The sequence below is a fragment of the Chiloscyllium punctatum genome, chromosome 26 (assembly GCF_047496795.1).
Source record: "Chiloscyllium punctatum isolate Juve2018m chromosome 26, sChiPun1.3, whole genome shotgun sequence".
Taxonomy (NCBI): Eukaryota; Metazoa; Chordata; class Chondrichthyes; order Orectolobiformes; family Hemiscylliidae; genus Chiloscyllium; species Chiloscyllium punctatum.
Genome location: NC_092764.1, coordinates 59,665,463 through 59,684,580, shown reverse-complemented (window position 1 = coordinate 59,684,580; position 19,118 = coordinate 59,665,463). Strand labels below are relative to the sequence as shown.

At 44.1% G+C, this 19,118-nt stretch overlaps 3 long non-coding RNA genes across 3 annotated transcripts; 1 reads left to right on the top strand and 2 right to left on the bottom strand.

Moving 5' to 3' along the window:
• Positions 1 to 1,155, bottom strand: LOC140496183 (uncharacterized). Its single transcript, XR_011964201.1, has 3 exons — positions 991 to 1,155; positions 693 to 770; positions 1 to 244 (listed from the first exon to the last, which is right to left on the bottom strand). It is a non-coding gene; the product is annotated as an uncharacterized lncRNA (long non-coding RNA).
• An 11,180-nt stretch (positions 1,156 to 12,335) lies between these two features.
• Positions 12,336 to 13,482, bottom strand: LOC140496182 (uncharacterized). Its single transcript, XR_011964200.1, has 3 exons — positions 13,362 to 13,482; positions 13,064 to 13,141; positions 12,336 to 12,615 (listed from the first exon to the last, which is right to left on the bottom strand). It is a non-coding gene; the product is annotated as an uncharacterized lncRNA (long non-coding RNA).
• A 3,908-nt stretch (positions 13,483 to 17,390) lies between these two features.
• LOC140453111 (uncharacterized) lies at positions 17,391 to 18,637 on the top strand. Its single transcript, XR_011952303.1, has 3 exons — positions 17,391 to 17,602; positions 17,823 to 17,900; positions 18,349 to 18,637. It is a non-coding gene; the product is annotated as an uncharacterized lncRNA (long non-coding RNA).
• The last annotated feature ends 481 nt before the right edge of the window (positions 18,638 to 19,118 follow it).

Genomic DNA, 19,118 nt, shown 5'->3' with positions numbered 1-19,118 from the left:
TAAAAAGACAAGCAAAACAACATTCAATAAACTTGCAATGATACACAATAATACCCAAATGCTCGGAGCTTCATACCGAAAATATGCAGCTTGGGGGAAACAGTACAAATGGACAATCTTTCAGAGATTCTGTCTGAAGAGCGTCTTGTTCAGGAGCAGCAGGTACATTTCTCAGAGGTTTTCCCTTTACACACACAGCCATTGGCACAGTTGGTGCATGCTGCAGGACAGCAAGAGCAGCAACCTGAGAGGAGAGGACAAAGACACAAATCACTCACAATCAATTCGTTCACTGAAAGCTCCCACAGCCTGCCATGACAGCACCCAGCTCCTCCCTCACAAACCCATCGGTCTCCCATCTCCCGGTCACCCCCCTGAAGAGACTCAGCAGCACATCCCAGTGAGAGACAGTTTGAGGGAAGATGTTCCTGTCACTATCTCCACAACACGGTTTCTAATGAGAAGTCGATAAGATCAGCGCTTTCCGATGGCAACCTCAGACATTGCTTTCAGCAGCAGCTTCTGGTCTGGAGATTCTTCCGATTGGACATTGTAGAAATCGGATGGCAATTCAATCTGGTGTAATCCCGGATCATGTATGTGTCTGTGGTGTCCCTGTGTGATTTGTGCCCAGGACTATGTGTCACACCAATAGAACGGGAGCAGTTTGAAAGCCTGTCCCAGTCACTCACTTTTCTGGCAGCGTCCAGCTTTGCTGGTGGCACATTGACAGTTGGAGCATCTGCAGGTGTTTTCACAGGAGCAGGATCCTGAAAAGAGGAAAAACACAGAGAGTGAGTGGTGTGCACCGCCCAGCAATGGCCCCAGGCACGGGCTGGGCACGGGGCCCGGCTCTTTGTGCCATTGCCCTGGGCTGCAGTGAGTTGAAGAAGCAGCCTGGCCCTCCCTGCAATGCTGCTGTCTCCCAGTCAGACTGAGGCCCCGCACTGGGACACTGTGCTGAAAGCACTTGCACCAAGCCCCACTCACCATCCAGGCACACACAGGGCTTCGGGTCCGACATCTCACCAACTTCTTCTGCAGCTTCCAGCCGGCTCCAATGCGCGCTTCTCGACCTTGTGCCGTTTGCTGAAGCCGAGCCGAGCTTTATGAGCTTGTGATGGGAGGCGAACCGGCTGCAAAACCGGGCAACGGGCGGATCGGCGCAACCTGAATGCACACGATGCACCGGAGTGAGTCAGCGGCTGGAGGTTTGAATTGCAGCCGCTTCCTTCATTCACAACACGGCCCGAAGGGATTTCTCAATCAGTGTAATACAGAGAACCTGTGATGGGAAATATTTGGAGAGTGAGTGAAACCACACTGCAGGGTTCAGGGTAGGTATGGTCTGCACTCTGTCCATCGCCTCACTTATCATTTCCGTTCTCCCAGATTAAAGACTTTTACGATTTAAAATGAATTAGGTTCACAAGTTTTCTGGGTTAATAAGAGGTTGATTTGATTGGTTATTAAAAACAATGAAAGAACATACAAACACAGAGAATCAAAATATAGGACAAATTACCAGTATCTGAGCTGTGTTTGTGTTGGAGGCGATGTGTCTCACAACCAACATACAGGAGTGGGTCAGTCTTTGCTGCTTGTCCACCTTTCTGTGTGTAAAAGGAATCCGGAACCTCCCCAACTATTAACAGAGACAGGGTCTTGGGGGTCTGTATTTTACGCACTGTCTCCTCTGTATTTGGACTGTCTTATGGACATGTCATTGTCACTGTTTTGTGAGTGAAAGTGGATTTGAGGTTTGTCCTCATTTCCCTGAAAACTGGTTGAACGGGAGGGTTTGGGGCCTGGCTTTGCCATTCCTTTACCTTGTAAAATTGCTGTTTTCTCCGTTTACATCTGTTAGTGTTGACTGTTTTGGAAACAGTAGATTGTTTTATAAACTAAAAAAAGGTAAAGAAAACAGAGTCCGTGTGAATGATGTAAACCTCGACAAATCGATTTTGTCCATTGTATCATTCCCAGCTCTGTGTGTCCCTGTTCTTTTGTTTAACTTAATCGTCACGTGTCTGCCCATTTCCCCCTTCTCCTTTTCTGAGCCGTTTATTATCTCCCTTATTGTTCACTAATCTCCTGATCTCCCATTCCTGAGCAAGCCTGGAGATCTCCCTTGAGTTGGGGTTAGTGCCAGAGGATGGGAGAATTACAAAATTACCCCCTTGTTCAAAAAGGATATGCCCAGCAATTACAGACCCATCAGTTTAACTTTTGTCCTGTAGAAACTTCTGGTAATAACAATTTGCGATAAAATTAATACGAATATGGACAAATATCAGTTAATCAGGTCGAGTCAGAATTGCACCCTGTGGGAAGGTGATGCTTAACTAACATGTTGCACTTTTATAACGACATAAAAGAGAGGGTGGATATGGTTAATGCAATCAAAAACATGTACAAGAACACAGTGGTTAGCACTCCTGCCTCACAGCGCCAGAGACCCGGGTTCAATTCCCGCCTCAGGCAACTGTCTGTGTGGAGTTTGCACAAACTCCCCGTGTCTGTGTGGGTATCTTCCAGGTGCTCTGGTTTCCTCCCACAGTCCAAAAATGTGCGGGTTTGGTGAATTGGCCACGCTAAATTGCCTGTAGTGTTAGGTGAAGGGGTAAATGTAGGGGAATAGGTCTGGGTGGGTTGCTCTTCGGAGGGTCGGTGTGGACTTGTTGGGCCGAAGGGCCTGTCTCCTACCTTCAAGTCAATCTGTGTCCAAATGGCCAGCTCTCCCTCTATTCCATGTGATCTAACCATGTTAAACAGTCGACAATGCAGAACCTTTTTGAATGTCTTGATGAAGTCCATATTGACAGTACCCATTGCCTTGCCTTCATTAATCTTCTTTGTCACTTCTTCAAAAAACTCGTTACTGAGACACGATTTCCCACACAGAGCCAAGTTAATGATGCTTCATCATTCCTTGCCTTTCTGAGGACATGCAAAACCTACCTCTTAGAATGACCTCCAACAACTTTCCCGCCACTGACACCAGGCTCACCAGTCTACAGTTCCCTGACATTTCCTTACCACCTTTCTTCAATAATGGTACCACATAAGCCAACCTCCAATCTCCAGCTCCTCACTTATAGCCAGTGATGATACATATATCTCAGCAAGGGGCTCAGCAGTCACTTCCCTAACTTCCCACAAAGTTCTGGAGTGCACCTGAGCAGGTCCTGGGAATTTATTTATGAATTTTAAGAAGTCCAGTGCTTCATCTGCAACATGAATATTTTTCAAGGATTCAAGATTTCCTTGTATAAATTCTCTACCTTCCATATCCTTCCCCACACTAAATACTAATGTGAAGTATTCCTCTAATATTTCACCCATGTTTTGTGGTTCCACCCACAACCAGCCTTGTTGATCTTTCAGGGGCTGCATTTACACACTAGTTACTCATTTGGCATTAATGTAATTGTAGAATCTCATTGGATTCTCCTTTAGCCTATTTTACAAAGCTATCTCTCATGTTCTCTTTTTGCCCTCCTGGTTTCCCTCTTGAGTCTACTCCTCCCCTTAAGCTCCTGTCTATATCTATCACATGTTTCCTTATTTCTTGACCAGGCCTCAATTTTCACCTAACAAACTTGAGCTTCATTCTAACAGTAACATACTGTGCCTGGACTCTCATTACCTCATTTTTCAAGGCCTCCCACTTCCCAGCCGTCCTGCGAATATCCGCCCCAATCAAATTCTGAAAGCTCTTGCTGAACACCATAGCATTGGCTCTCTTCCAACTTCGAACTTAAACTTTCAGATCAGGTTAACGATTTTCCATAACTATTTTAAAACTAATACAATCATGATGACTGGCCCCAAAGCTCTCCCCCACTGACAACTCAGTCACTTGCATGTGATACGGTAGCAATGGTGTCGAGTCCAGGAATAGGGAGATTACATTAATCCTGTATAAAACACCAGTCACAAAGCAGCTGGAGTATTGTCTTCAGTTTTGAAGGTAGATTGGAAATGGTGAGACAATTTTCTTTGGAGAAGAGAACGTGAGGAACTTTTGATGAAGTTTTCAAGGTCGTGAATGAACTGGGAATGACACACAGGGAAAATGAGTTATTCCAAATCATAAATCAATGATGACGAGAGAGTTGGAGAAGTAAAGGTGATATATGGTAAAATAGTTTCACATTGCTGTACTTTACACCATTATTAAGAATTCCTACCGTGCCTTATGCAAATAAGGCAAGTGACTGAGGTGTCAGGTGGGGGAACACTTTGTGGGGAATCTGTGGAAAGCATTGCCACAGGAGGGCAAGTCGAGGGCAAGTCGTTCATTGAGAGAAACAGATTCTTGACGAACAAGGTGTTTGAAGGTTATGGGGAGAAGGCAGGAGAATCGAGTTAATAAACATATCAGCCATGATCGAACGGCGGAGTAGACTCGGTGGAGGAAAGGTGACTCTGTCCTGTACGATTCGATGATTCTATGAGCTGGGAGAGCGATTGGAAAGCAGCAAATATCCCGAGTGGAAAGAGGAAATGTCAGGTCAAACAGAAAGTGCTGTCCCTGCCTCCCCCAGACCGTGACGGGGAATCGTGTTCCAGACGCTCGGACACTGGCTGATCCCACAGGAACTGCTGACACATTACACTGATTGAGAAATCCCTTCAGGCCGTGTTGTGAATGAAGGAAGCGGCTGCAATTCAAACCTCCAGCCGCTGACTCACTCCGGTGGGCCGTGTGCATTCAGGTTGCGCCGAGCCGCCTGTTGCCTGGTTTTGCAGCCGGTTCGCCTCCGATCACGCAACCTCTGAAAGATTGTCCATTTGTATTGTATTCCCCAAGGTGTCCTCATTATGTAGATCCAGAGTTTTATTTTCGTGCAATCTGATGAATTGCATGTGAATCGATTTTGTAAAATTGTTTTTAATTTTAGTAAATAAAATAAATTGCCCCATTTACTTGATAACTGCAATTCTGTTCATCAGTGAAGTGATATTTACAATCCTAATGTAACCTGCAATGAACATGTTCAAACCTGAACAGTCCACAGCAGATAAAAGGTCATTAGAAGTCACAGTGCAGTCTGGTGTAGTTTGGTGGATGTGGTGAAACCAGGTGGTGATGGGGTAGTATCAGGGATGGTAGACTGAATGGTTCCATGGTGTCACTGCTTCAATGTTAAGATTCCTGTCAGTGAGGAGAGTACCTGCATGTCTGTCACCATGTCACCAAAATGTGAGTATTGGGGATAATCGTGTTTGTGTTTCCCAGTTGTGATGCAGCTTAACACTGTATCCCATTGATAAGAAACCCCAGAGTGGGGTGCCAAATGTAAGGAATAATTTTCAATAATATAGCATTTCCCAACTAGAGTACATCTAAAAGCGCACTCAGACAATGCAGTAATTTTGAAATGCAATGCTGATATTTCAGCAACACATAGGCAATTTTGCAGTGACCCAGAAATGGTTAACATGATCCATTTGGTACAAAAATATCAGGATGTGACATGAATTAAAGGCATTGAATGGAAAGGCCATACATTTCCAGAGGGACCTGGCAATTTTTGCACATCACCCTTTAATGACAGCAGGAGAGGTATAGAGCACAATTGCTGCAATATTCTCAGCTTTATTAACAGTGGTGTAAATTACAGAAGTAGGGAGGACACACTGAACCTTTACCAGACACTCGTCAGACCTCAGTTGGTGTATCGTGTTCAATTTTGAAGATAGATTGGAAATGGTGAGGCTGAGTGAGGAAAAAGACAAAGGGAAATGTGATTGAGGGTTTCAATGTTGTGAAAGGTGAGAGCATGGAATTGACGGAGAATGATATTCCAGCTCATAAATAATGAAGAAGAGGGTACAGATTTAGAGCAATCCGTAAAATAAGTAATTGTGATGCCAGGCAAAAATATTTTACAGAGCGAGCGGAATGTACTGCATGAGAGTGTCGTTGAGATAAATTTAAGTGAGTCATCATAGAACTCCAACAGTGTGTGGAAACAGGCCCTTCGACCCAACAAGTGATCTTGATGATATGAGCCAATGGGTTGAGGTGTGGCAGATGGAGTTTAATTTAAATAAATGTGAGGTGCTGCATTTTGGGAAAGCAACCTTAGCAGGACTTTTGTACTTAATGGTAAGGTCCTAGGGAGTGTTGCTGAACAAAGAGACATTGGAGTGCAGGTTGAAAGTAGAGTCGCAGGTAGATAGAATAGTGAAGAAGGCATTTGCTATGGCTTCTGACAAATGTACCTGCTGTTCCTGAACAACATGTATGAACAAACCACGTTGCATAATATTAGAGTTTCAAACCACAGTGATGTCTGTGACAGTCTGGTAAATGAGCTTAAACTCTCTGCAGGCAGACCAGCTCCAGGAATGGTGGAATGAATGATTCAATGGTAGTTCTGCTGATGCAGTAATGGAGCAACATCCCATTACAAACACTGCCATAAAGTGGGGCTTGCCAATTTCCTGATGAATGGCTTTCCCTGAAATGTCGATTCTCCTGTTGCTTGGCTGCAGTCTCTCCTGCTGTCATTTTGCAGCACCACAGTCTTGAATCTGATCTCCAGCATCTGCAGTCCTCACTTTCTCTCTATAAAATGGATATTAGCCTATTCTAATTATCAGATCTTCTGCATCCTCAGGTTTATGAAACATCGTGTTTGAAAACATTTGAAAAAGAGCAGGCATGTGTTCCTGTCTCCCACATAACATTTCTCAGGATCTCAAATGGATGAAGTGGTCAGTCATTGCTGTCTTTGCATCTTTCTGTGTAAAATGAATCCCATGCCTCTGTAATAACTAACAGAGAATAAAGAAGAAAGAACAAAGAAAGTTTCAGCACAGAAACAGATCCTTCAGCCCTTCAAGCCTGCGCTATCTAAACCTGTCACCTATTTTCAAACAGTATGTATCTATTTGATTCCTGCCCATTCATGTACCTATCTAGATTCACCTTAAATGACACTATCGTGCCTGCCTCTAACACCTATGCTGGCAATGTGATCCAGGCTCCCACAATCCTCAGCGTAAAGATCTTTCCACGTATATCTCCCCTAAACGTTTCCCTTCTCACTGTGAACTCGTGATCCATAGTAATTGAGTCCCCCACTCTGGGAAAGAAAGCTTCTTGCGATCCACCCCGTCTATACCTCTCATGATTTTGTAGACCTCAATCCCCTACCCCCCACCCCCCTACCAACCTCCGTCTTTCTAATAAAAATAATCCTAATCTACTCAACATCTTTTGATAGCTAGCACCCTCCATACCATGCAACATTCTGGTGAACCTCCTCTGCACACTCTCCAAAGCATCCACATCCTTTTGGTAATATGGCAACCAGAGCTATATGCAGTATTCCAAGTATGACCGAACCAAAGTTTTATACAACTGCAAATTGACCTGCCAACTTCTGTACCCACTGCCCCATTTGATGAAGGAAAGCATGCCATATGCCTTCTTGGCCAGTCTATTGGCCTGTATTGCCACCTTCACGGAACAATCAAACTGAACACTCAGATCTCTCTGTACATCATTTTTACCCATGATCTTTCTATTTGCTGTATGGTTCGCTCTTGAATTAGATCTTCCAAATGCATCACCTTGCATTTGCCCAGATTAAACTCCAGCTGCCATTTCTCCACCCAACTCTCCAATCTACCTATATTCTGCTGTAATCTCTGACAGTCTCCTTCACTGTCTGTGACTCCACCAATCTTACTGTCATCTGCAACCCTGCTAAACACAGCACCTATGCCTTCCTGCAAATCATTTATGTATATCACATGCAACACTGGTCCCAACACTGATCTCTGTGGCACATCGCTGATCACAAGGTGTCCATTTTGAGAGACTCTCTTTAACGACTCCTCTCTGTCTCCTGTTGCCCAGCCAGTTATCTATCCACTTAGCTAGTACACCCTGGACCCCAATATGACTTCGCCTTCCCCATCAGCTTACCTTATCAAATGTCTTATTGAAGTCCATGTATCTGACATCTACAACCCTTCCCTCATCAATCAACTTTGTCACTTCCTCAAAGAATTCAATTAAGTTGGTAAGACATGACCTTCCCTGCACAAAACCATGTTGCCTATCACTAATAAGCCCACTTTCTTCCAAAAGGATCCTATCCCTCAATATCTTCTCCAGCAACTTCCCTACCACTGACATCAGATCCACCGATCTATAATTGTCTGATTTATCCCTGCTACTCTTGTTAAACAAGGGGACAATGTTAGCAATTTTCCAGTCCTTCCGGGCCTCATCCATATTCAGGGTGCTGTAATGATATCTGTTAAGGCCCCAACGATTTCCTCTCTCACTTCCCTCAGTAACCTTAGATAGATCCCATCCCGACCTTGGGAAATACTCACCATAATGCCTTTTAGAATACCCAACACTTCCTCCTTTCTTCTGGCAACTTGACCTCGAATTATCAAACATCCATCCCTAACCTCCACATCTGTCGTATCTCTCTCCTCAGTGAATACCAAGACAAAGTATTCATTAAGCATCCCACCCATTTTCTCTGACTCCACCGCATAACTTTCCTCCTTGGTCCTTGAGCGGGCTAACATTTTCTCTAGTTACCCTCTTGCTCCTTATATATGAATAAAAGGCTTTGGGATTTTCCTTAACCCTGTTTGCTAAAGATATCTCATAACCCCTTTTAGCCCTCTTAATTCCTCATTTCAGATTGGTCCTACATTCCCGATATTCCTCGAAAGCTTTGTCTGTCTTCAGTAGCCTAGACCTTATGTATGTTCCCTTTCTCCCCTGCACTCGACTCACAATTTCACCTGTCATCCATGGTTCACTAATTTTGCCATTTCTATCCCTCTTTTTTGCAGGAACATATCTCCCCTGTACTCTAATCAACCTCTCTTCAAAAGCCTATCACATATCAATTGCAGATTTGCCTTCAAACAACTGTTCCAAATCTACATTCCCCAGTTCCTGCTGAATTTTGGTACAGTTGGCCTTCCCCCAATTGAGCACTCTCCCTTTCGAACAACTCTTGTGTTTGTCCATGAGTATTCTAAAACTTACAGAATTGTGATCACTATTCCCAAAGTAATCCCTTACTGCAACTTCAACCACCTGGCCTGGCTCATTGCCCAACACCAGGTGCAGTATGGTCCCTTCCCGAGTTGGACTATTTACATACTGCTTTAGAAAACCCTCCGAGATGCTCCTTACAAATTCTGCGCCAATAGACCTTTAACACTAAGTGAATCCCAGTCAGTGTTAGGATAATTAAAATCATCTATCACCATCACCCTGTAGTTCTTACATCTTTCTATAATCTGTTCATATATTGGCACCTGTATCTCACAATTGCTCTCGAAAGGCTTGTAATAAAGGCCCAAAATTGTTACTATGGATTGTGAAGAACCAGGACTGTTGACAGGAGTGCAAGATATGATGAAGGATGCAAACCTAAAGAAGAGTTGCCATTACCAACTCTTTCTATCATTGTCCTTTTCTTGCATTTCTTCGAAATGTCTGCTCTCTTTCCCGTTCTATTTTCTTGAGCCTCTTAATATCTGCCTCATTACTTATGACAATGTTGTTGTTCAAATCTTGACCAAACCCAGTGTTCTCCCAGGGTTTGGAATTAGAGTCAAACAACTGGGGAATTACAAAATGGCACCCTTCTTCAAAAGCTGGTTGGAAGGAAAAGCCCAATAATTACAGACCTGTCAGTTGAAAGTTGGTAGTGAAGAAACTTCTAGAAATAACGACTTGGTCTAAAAGAAGTGGTTACATGGAGAGATTTGGATTAATTAGGTATAGTCAGCATCTAGCCTGGATTTTATCCCTTTAATGCTCTCTGTTGACAGGATCTCCGACTGTGGACCTTACCCACTAAACACATAAGTAGTAAAACAGTCATCAAAGGAGAATGTGATGTTGAATTGGAACCAACAAGGAGACTTGGTCCAACGGCAGACAACATGTTTACATTACTGGATGAAGTTTATTCTGATCACCTTCTTCTCTAAGGAAGAGACTGTTGCCACTGTAACAGTAAAGGTGGAGTTGAAAGTGATTTGGATAATTTAGATAACAAGGGATTGACGTGTTGACTACCCAATCGAAGCAGAAAACTCAACAATCGAGATGAGATGCATCCAGATTTCATGGGGAAGTTCAAAACTCAGGGTCATATTTTAAGCCATTTGGATAAATCTATGAATAGGAAAGGTTTGTTGGGATATGAGTGAAGTACAGGCAGGTAGGACTAGTTTAGTTTGGGATCATGGTTGGCGAGGACTGATTGGACCAAATGGTCTGTTTCCATTCTACATTACTATATGAATCAAATTGCAAATGTTGCACATTGATTTCAATAAAAACTTGAGCGGTAAACCCAGTAACTATAGGTTAGTCAGATTAACATTGGCAATGGGACAGTATTGTTTACAATATTCCTGTACAAAATTAGTTGGCATTTAACAGATACATTGTTTGGAAATTAAAATGTACATACATTTCAAAAGGATAGTCATGTTAATCTAACTTGAGGAAGTTCTTTAAACAAGCTTGGAATGTGGATTTGGTATGTTCTCTGTGGATTGTTAAGAACCAGGATTGTTAACAGGAGTGCAGGTGATGTTGCATATCCAGATTTGCAAAAGCTATTTGACAGTGTGCCAATTAATCTGTATGGCAGTGAAATTAAAGCAGCTGACATGAACAGGACAGGGGAACAACAACAGAAACGTGGCTCAGTGACACAGTATAGTGTGTACTGGTGAACATTTGCTTTTCAAATTGGAGGCAAGTATACTGTAGTCATATTTTCTAATGACAGCTGCGGTCGATTCAAAGTTCTCCTCTGGGAACCTATACCTCTGATGATGATGCCTTCCAGTTAGTTCTCAGCCTACAAACATCAGTGAAAGGTTGTTTGGAGAGAAGAAAGAGAGTTGTTGCTTCTAATGGAATATGTGGCACACTGTGTGCAAATTCAATATCTCCTGTAGTCCCTCAATGGAAGTATCAGACTTAGCAAGTCCAGTTGTAAATCTAGCGTTTTCCTGTGCTGCAGCCCATCAATTTTGCTCTGCAAAATGTTGTTTTCAAACTTTTTAGATTAAGTATATCTGTCCAAAAATCAGCATTATAAATTAATATTTTATTAAACACATCTTCATACAAATAAATATTAGTTACCTTAATATAGGCATGCAAGGCAAAATATCAGACAATCTCAGAATTTTTACAATGCAGTAGCAGACCATTTGACTTTCATTTCTGCATCAACTCATTGAGTTACCATCTCCCCTTAGTGCCACATCCCCACTGGTTTCCTGTAACCCAACCTATTATGTTGATCAAATAATGATGTACAGTTGTTTTGAATGTCTCTTTAAATTTATCTCAATAACACTTCCAACCAGTGCCTTTCTCTTGCTCTGTGAAAACATTCTTTGTCTCGTATCACAATTGCTTCTTTTACAAACTGCTTGATATTTCTGCCCTCTTCTTCATCTTTTCATGAGTTGGAAGAGTATTTGCCACATCTTGCATGCTCAAACCTTCACAAATTTACAAACTTCAAACGTATTTCCCTTTTTCCTTTATTCACCAAGTCAATCAGCCTCACCATCTATAAACTATCATCAAAACTGGATATAATGATTCATCTGAGTTCTGATCAAATTTAGTGTATCCTCCCTACATCTGTACGCTGTAGCACTATTACTCAGGTCTAGAGCAGAGCATCAATTGTGCTCCACACGTGTCCTTTCCATCATTAATGCGTGATGCAAAAGTATTGCCAGGTCCCTCTGCTAACGCATACCCCTTACAGTCAATTGTTTTAATTCATACCACCTCTCTATGTTTCCATTCCAAATGTATTATGTCAACAAATTATGTTGGTAGTGCTTTGCTGAAATGTCAACAGTGTATTTCAAAATTACTGCAATGCCTGAGTGCACTTTCAACTATCTTGTCTTTGGGAAAAGTGTTATGTCATTGAAACTTATTCTCTACAATTGGCAGTTCACTGAGGGGTTATTTATGAATGTGATACAATGTAAAACTGCATCACACCTGGAAAACAGACACAATTATCCCCAATATCCATATTTTCCTGCCTTTTTGGTGGAGATGTAGGTACCACACTGAATGAAATGAATTTTAATATTGTCAATGACACCATGGAGCCATTCACTGCACCATTCCTCACCCTGTTCTCTCATCTTCCTCCTGCCTGCACCAGATACCAAGTTGGCTTCAATGATATACTATGGACTGTTTTAGATGTGAACATCCACAAAACAGGTGGCATTATAATTGTATCTATCTTTTCATTAATAATCAGCAATGCACATTTCACAGCAGCTAGGACATTTATTTTAATCACGGATACAAAAAGAATAATTTCAAAAATAATTCACAAACTCATCAGTTTTTAACAAATACAAAACACAGGATCTATACACTCAGGAGATGCAGCTTGGGGAATACAATAAAAATGGACAATCTTTCAGAGATGGTGTCTGAAGAGCGTCTTGTTCAGGAGCAGCAGGTACATTTCTCAGAGGTTTTCCCTTTACACACACAGCCATTGGCACAGTTGGTGCACGCTGCAGGACAGCAAGAGCAGCAACCTGAGAGGAGAGGACAAAGACACAAATCACTCACAATCAATTCGTTCACTGAAAGTTCCCACAGCCTCCCATGACAGCACCCAGTTCCTCCCTCACAAACCCATCCGTCTCCCATCTCCCAGTCACCCCCTTGAAGAAGCTCAGCAGCACATCCCAGTGAGAGACAGTTTGAGGGATGATGTTCCTGTCACTATCTCCACAACACGGTTTCTAATGAGAAGTCTATAAGATCAGCGCTTTCCCATGGCAACCTCAGACATTGCTTTAAGCATCAGCTTCTGGTCTGGAGATTCTTCCGATTGGACATTGTAGAAATCGGATGGCATTTCAATCCGGTGTAATCCCGGATCATGTATGTGTCTGTGGTGTCCCTGTGTGAGTTGTGCCCAGGACTTTGAGTCACACCAATAGAACGGGAGCAGTTTGAAAGCCTGTCCCAGTCACTCACTTTTCTGGCAGCGTCCAGCTTTGCTGGTGGCACATTGACAGTTGGAGCATCTGCAGGTGTTTTCACAGGAGCAGGATCCTGAAAAGAGGAAAAACACAGAGAGTGAGTGGTGTGCACCGCCCAGCAATGGCCCCAGGCACGGGCTGGGCACGGGGCCCGGCTCTTTGTGCCATTGCCCTGGGCTGCAGTGAGTTGAAGAAGCAGCCTGGCCCTCCCTGCAATGCTGCTGTCTCCCAGTCAGACTGAGGCCCCGCACTGGGACACTGTGCTGAAAGCACTTGCACCAAGCCCCACTCACCATCCAGGCACACACAGGGCTTCGGGTCCGACATCTCACCAACTTCTTCTGCAGCTTCCAGCCGGCTCCAATCCGCGCTTCTCGACCTTGTGCCGTTTGCTGAAACCGAGCCGAGCTTTATGAGATTGTGATGGGAGGCGAACCGGCTGCAAAACCGGGCAACGGGCGGATCGGCGCTACCTGAATGCACACGATGCACCGGAGTGAGTTAGCGGCTGGAGGTTTGAATTGCATCCGCTTCCTTCATTCACAACACGGCCCGAAGGGATTTCTCAATCAGTGTAATACAGAGATCCTGTGTTGGGAAATATTTGGAGAGTGAGTGAAACCACACTGTAGGGCCCAGGGTAGGTATGGTCTGCACTCTGTCCATCGCCTCACTTATCATTTCCATTCTCCCAGATTAAAGACTTTTACGATTTAAAATGAATTAGGTTCACAAGTTTTCTGGGTTAATAAGAGGTTGATTTGATTGGTTATTAAAAACAATGAAAGAACATACAAACACAGAGAATCAAAATATAGGATAAATTATCAGTATCTGAGCTGTGTTTGTGTTGGAGGCGATGTGTCTCACAACCAACATACAGGAGTGGGTCAGTCTTTGCTGCTTGTCCACCTTTCTGTGTGTAAAAGGAATCCGGAACCTCCCCAACTATTAACAGAGACAGGGTCTTGGGGGGGTCTGTATTTTATGCACTGTCTCCTCTCTGTATTTGGACTGTCTTATGGACATGTCATTGTCACTGTTTTGTGAGTGTAAGTGGATTTGAGATTTGTCCCTATTTCCCTGAAAACTGGTTGAACGGGAGGGTTTGGGGCCTGGCTTTGCCATTCCTCTCCCTTGGAAAATTGCTGTTTTCTCCGTTTACATCTGTTAGTGTTGACTGTTTTGGAAACTGCGGATTGTTTTATAAATTAAAAAAAGGAAAAGAAAAACAGAGTCCGTGTGAATGATGTAAACCTCGACAAATCGATTTTGTCCATTGTATCATTCCCAGCTCTGTGTGTCCCTGTTCTTTTGTTTAACTTAATCGTCACGTGTCTGCCCATTTCCCCCTTCTCCTTTTCTGAGCCGTTTGTTATCTCCCTCATTGCTCACGACTCTCCTGATTTCCCATTCCTGAGCAAACCTGGAGACCTCCCTCAAGTTGGGGTTAGTGCCAGAGGATGGGAGAATTACAAAATTACCCCCTTGTTCAAAAAGGGGATGGCCAGTAATTACAGACCCACCAGTTCAATTTTGGTCGTGTAGAAACTTCTGGTAATAACAATTTGCGATAAAATTCATGCGAATATGGACAAATATCAGTTAACCAGGTCGCGTCAGAATTGCACCCTGTGGGAAGGTGATGCTTAACTAACATGCTGCACTTTTATAACGACATAAAAGACAGGGTTACTGCAATCAAAAACATGTACAAGAACACATTGGTGAGCTTGCTGCCTCACAGCGCCAGAGACCCGGGTTCAATTCCCGCCTCAGGCAACTGTCTGTGTGGAGTTTGCACAATCTCCCCGTTTCTGTGTGGGTTTCTTCCAGGTGCTCTGGTTTCCTCCCACAGTCCAAAAATGTGCAGGTTTGGTGAATTGGCCATGCTAAATTGCCCGTAGTGTTAGGTGAAGGGGTAAATGTAGGGGAATGGGTCTGGGTGGGTTGCTCTTCGGAGGGTCGGTGTGGACTTGTTGGGCCGAAGGGCCTGTCTCCTACCTTCAAGTCAATCTGTGTCCAAATGGCCAGCTCTCCCTCTATTCCATGTGATCTAACCATGTTAAACAGTCGACAATGCAGAACCTTCTTGATGAAGTCCATATTGACAGTACCCACTGCCTTGCCTTCATTAATCTTCTTTGTCACTTCTTCAAAAAACTCGTTACTGAGACACGATTTCCCACACAGAGCCAAGTTAATGATGCTTCATCATTCCTTGCCTTTCTGAGGACATGCAAAACCTACCTCTTAGAATGACCTCCAACAACTTTCCCGCCACTGACACCAGGCTCACCAGTCTACAGTTCCCTGACATTTCCTTACCACCTTTCTTCAATAATGGTACCACATAAGCCAACCTCCAATCTCCAGCTCCTCACTTATAGCCAGTGATGATACATATATCTCAGCAAGGGGCTCAGGAGTCACTTCCCTAACTTCCCACAAAGTTTTGGAGTGCACCTGAGCAGGTCCTGGGAATTTATTTATGGATTTTAAGAAGTCCAGTGCTTCATCTGCAACATGAACATTTTTCAAGGAATCAAGATGACCTTGTATAAATTCTCTACCTTCCATATCCTTCCCCACACTAAATACTAAGTTACTAAATTACTAAATTACTTACAGTGTGGAAACAGGCCCTTCGGCCCAACAAGTCCACACCGCCCCGCCGAAGCGCAACCCACCCATACCCCTACATCTACCCCTTACCTACACTACGGGCAATTTAGCATGGCCAATTCACCTGACCTGCACATCTTTGGACTGTGGGAGGAAACCGGAGCACCCCGAGGAAACCCACGCAGACACGAGGAGAATGTGCAAACTCCACACAGTCAGTCGCCTGAGGCCGGAATTGAACCCAGGTTTCTGGCGCTGTCAGGCAGCAGTGGTAACCACTGTGCCACCGTGCCGCCCACAGCGTGAAGTATTCTTCTAATATTTCACCCATCTTTTGTGGTTCCACCCACAACCAGCCTTGTTGATCTTTCAGGGGCTGCATTTACACACTAGTTACTCATTTGGAATTAATGTAATTGTAGAATCTCATTGGATTCTCCTTTAGCCTATTTTACAAAGCTATCTCTCATGTTCTTTTTTTGCCCTCCTGGTTTCCCTCTTGAGTCTACTCCTCCCCTTAAGCTCCTGTCTATATCTATCACATGTTTCCTTATTTCTTGACCAGGCCTCAGTTTTCCTAGTTCTCCTGCATTCCCTACACCTAACAAACTTGAGCTTCATTCTAACAGTAACATACTGTGCCTGGACTCTCATTACCTCATTTTTCAAGGCCTCCCACTTCCCAGCCGTCCTGCGAATATCCGCCCCAATCAAAGTCTGAAAGCTCTTGCTGAACACCATAGCATTGGCTCTCTTCCAACTTCGAACTTAAACTTTCAGATCAGGTTAACGATTTTCCATAACTATTTTAAAACTAATACAATCATGATGACTGGCCCCAAAGCTCTCCCCCACTGACAACTCAGTCACTTGCATGTGATACGGTAGCAATGGTGTCGAGTCCAGGAATAGGGAGATTACATTAATCCTGTATAAAACACCAGTCACAAAGCAGCTGGAGTATTGTCTTCAGTTTTGAAGATAGATTGGAAATGGTGAGACAATTTTCTTTGGAGAAGAGAACGTGAGGAACTTTTGATAAAGTTTTCAAGGTCGTGAATGAACTGGGAATGACACACAGGGAAAATGAGTTATTCCAAATCATAAATCAATGATGACGAGAGAGTTGGAGAAGTAAAGGTGATATAAGGTAAAATAGTTTCACATTACTGTACTTTACACCATTATTAAGAATTCCTACCGTGCCTTATGCAAATAAGGCAAGTGACTGAGGTGTCAGGTGGGGGAACACTTTGTGGGGAATCTGTGGAAAGCATTGCCACAGGAGGGCAAGTCGAGGGCAAGTCGTTCTTAGAGAGAAACAGATTCTTGACGAACAAGGTGCTTGAAGGTTATGGGGAGAAGGCAGGAGAATCGAGTTAATAAACATATCAGCCATGATCAAACGGCGGAGTAGACTCGGTGGAGGAAAGGTGACTCTGTCCTGTATGATTCCATGATTCTATGAGCTGGGAGAGCGATTGGAAAGCAGCAAATATCCCGAGTGGAAAGAGGAAATGTCAGGTCAAACAGAAAGTGCTGTCCCTGCCTCCCCCAGACCGTGACGGGGAATCGTGTTCCAGACGCTCGGACACTGGCTGATCCCACAGGAACTGCTGACACATTACAGTGATTGAGAAATCCCTTCGGGCCGTGTTGTGAATGAAGGAAGCGGCTGCAATTCAAACCTCCAGCCGCTGACTCACTCCAGTGGGCCGTGTGCATTCAGGTAGCGCCGAGCCGCCCGTTGCCCGGTTTTGCAGCCGGTTCGCCTCCCATCACAATCTCATAAAGCTCGGCTCGGCTTCAGCAAACGGCACAAGGTCGAGAAGCGCGGATTGGAGCCGGCTCGAAGCTGCAGTAGAAGTTGGTGAGATGTCGGACCCGAAGCCCTGTGTGTGCCTGGCTGGTGAGTGGGGATTGGTGCAAGTTCTTTCAGCACAGTGTCCCAGTGCGGGGCCTCAGTCTGACTGGGAGACAGCAGCATTGCAGGGAGGGCCAGGCTGCTTCTTCAACTCACTGCAGCCCAGGGCAATGGCACAAAGAGCCGGGCCCCGTGCCCAGCCCGTGCCTGGGGCCATTGCTGGGCGGTGCACACCACTCACTCTCTGTGTTTTTCCTCTTTTCAGGATCCTGCTCCTGTGAAAACACCTGCAGATGCTCCAACTGTCAATGTGCCACCAGCAAAGCTGGACGCTGCCAGAAAAGTGAGTGACTGGGACAGGCTTTCAAACTGCTCCCGTTCTATTGGTGTGATACATAGTCCTGGGCACAACTCACACAGGGACACCACAGACACATACATGATCCGGGATTACACCGGATTGAATTGCCATCCGATTTCTACAATGTCCAATCGGAAGAATCTCCAGACCAGAAGCTGCTGCTGAAAGCAATGTCTGAGGTTGACATCGGAAAGCGCTGATCTTATAGACTTCTCATTAGAAACCGTGTTGTGGAGATAGTGACAGGAACATCTTCCCTCAAACTGTCTCTCACTGGGATGTGCTGCTGAGTCTCTTCAGTGGGGTGACTGGGAGATGGGAGACCGATGGGTTTGTGAGGGAGGAGCTGGGTGCCGTCATGGGAGGCTGTGGGAACTTTCAGTGAACGAATTGATTGTGAGTGATTTGTGTCTTTGTCCTCTCCTCTCAGGTTGCTGCTCTTGCTGTCCTGCAGCATGCACCAACTGTGCCAATGGCTGTGTGTGTAAAGGGAAAACCTCTGAGAAATGTACCTGCTGCTCCTGAAAAACACGCTCTTCAGACACAACCTCTGAAAGATTGTCCATTTGTACTGTATTCCCCAAGGTGTTTGTCCTCACTATGTAGATCCAGAGTTTTATTTTAGCATAAACTAATGAATTGCATGTGAATTGAATTTGTAAGTTTGTGTTTCGTATCAGTTACTAAAATAAATTCTTCTATTTACTTGATAACTGCAATTCTGTTCATCAGTGAAGTGATATTTACAATCTTAATGTAACCTGCAATGAACATGTTCAAATCTGAACAGTCCACAGCAGATAAAAGGTCATGAGAAGTCACAGTGCAGTCTGGTGTAGTTTGGTGGATGTGGTGAAACCAGGTGGTGATGGGGTAGTATCAGGGATGGTGGAGTGAATGGTTCCATGGTGTCACTGCTTCAATGTTAAGATTCCTGTCAGTGAGGAGAGTACCTGCATGTCTGTCACCATGTCACCAAAATGTGAGTATTGGGGATAATCGTGTTTGTGTTTCCCAGTTGTGATTCAACTTAACACTGTATCACATTGAAAAGAAACCCCAGAGTGGAGTGCCAACTGTAAGGAATAATTTTCAATAATATAGCATTTCCCAACTACAGGACATCTGAAAACACACACAGACATTGCAGTAATTTTGAAATGAAATGTTGATATTTCAGCAACACACAGGTAATTTTGC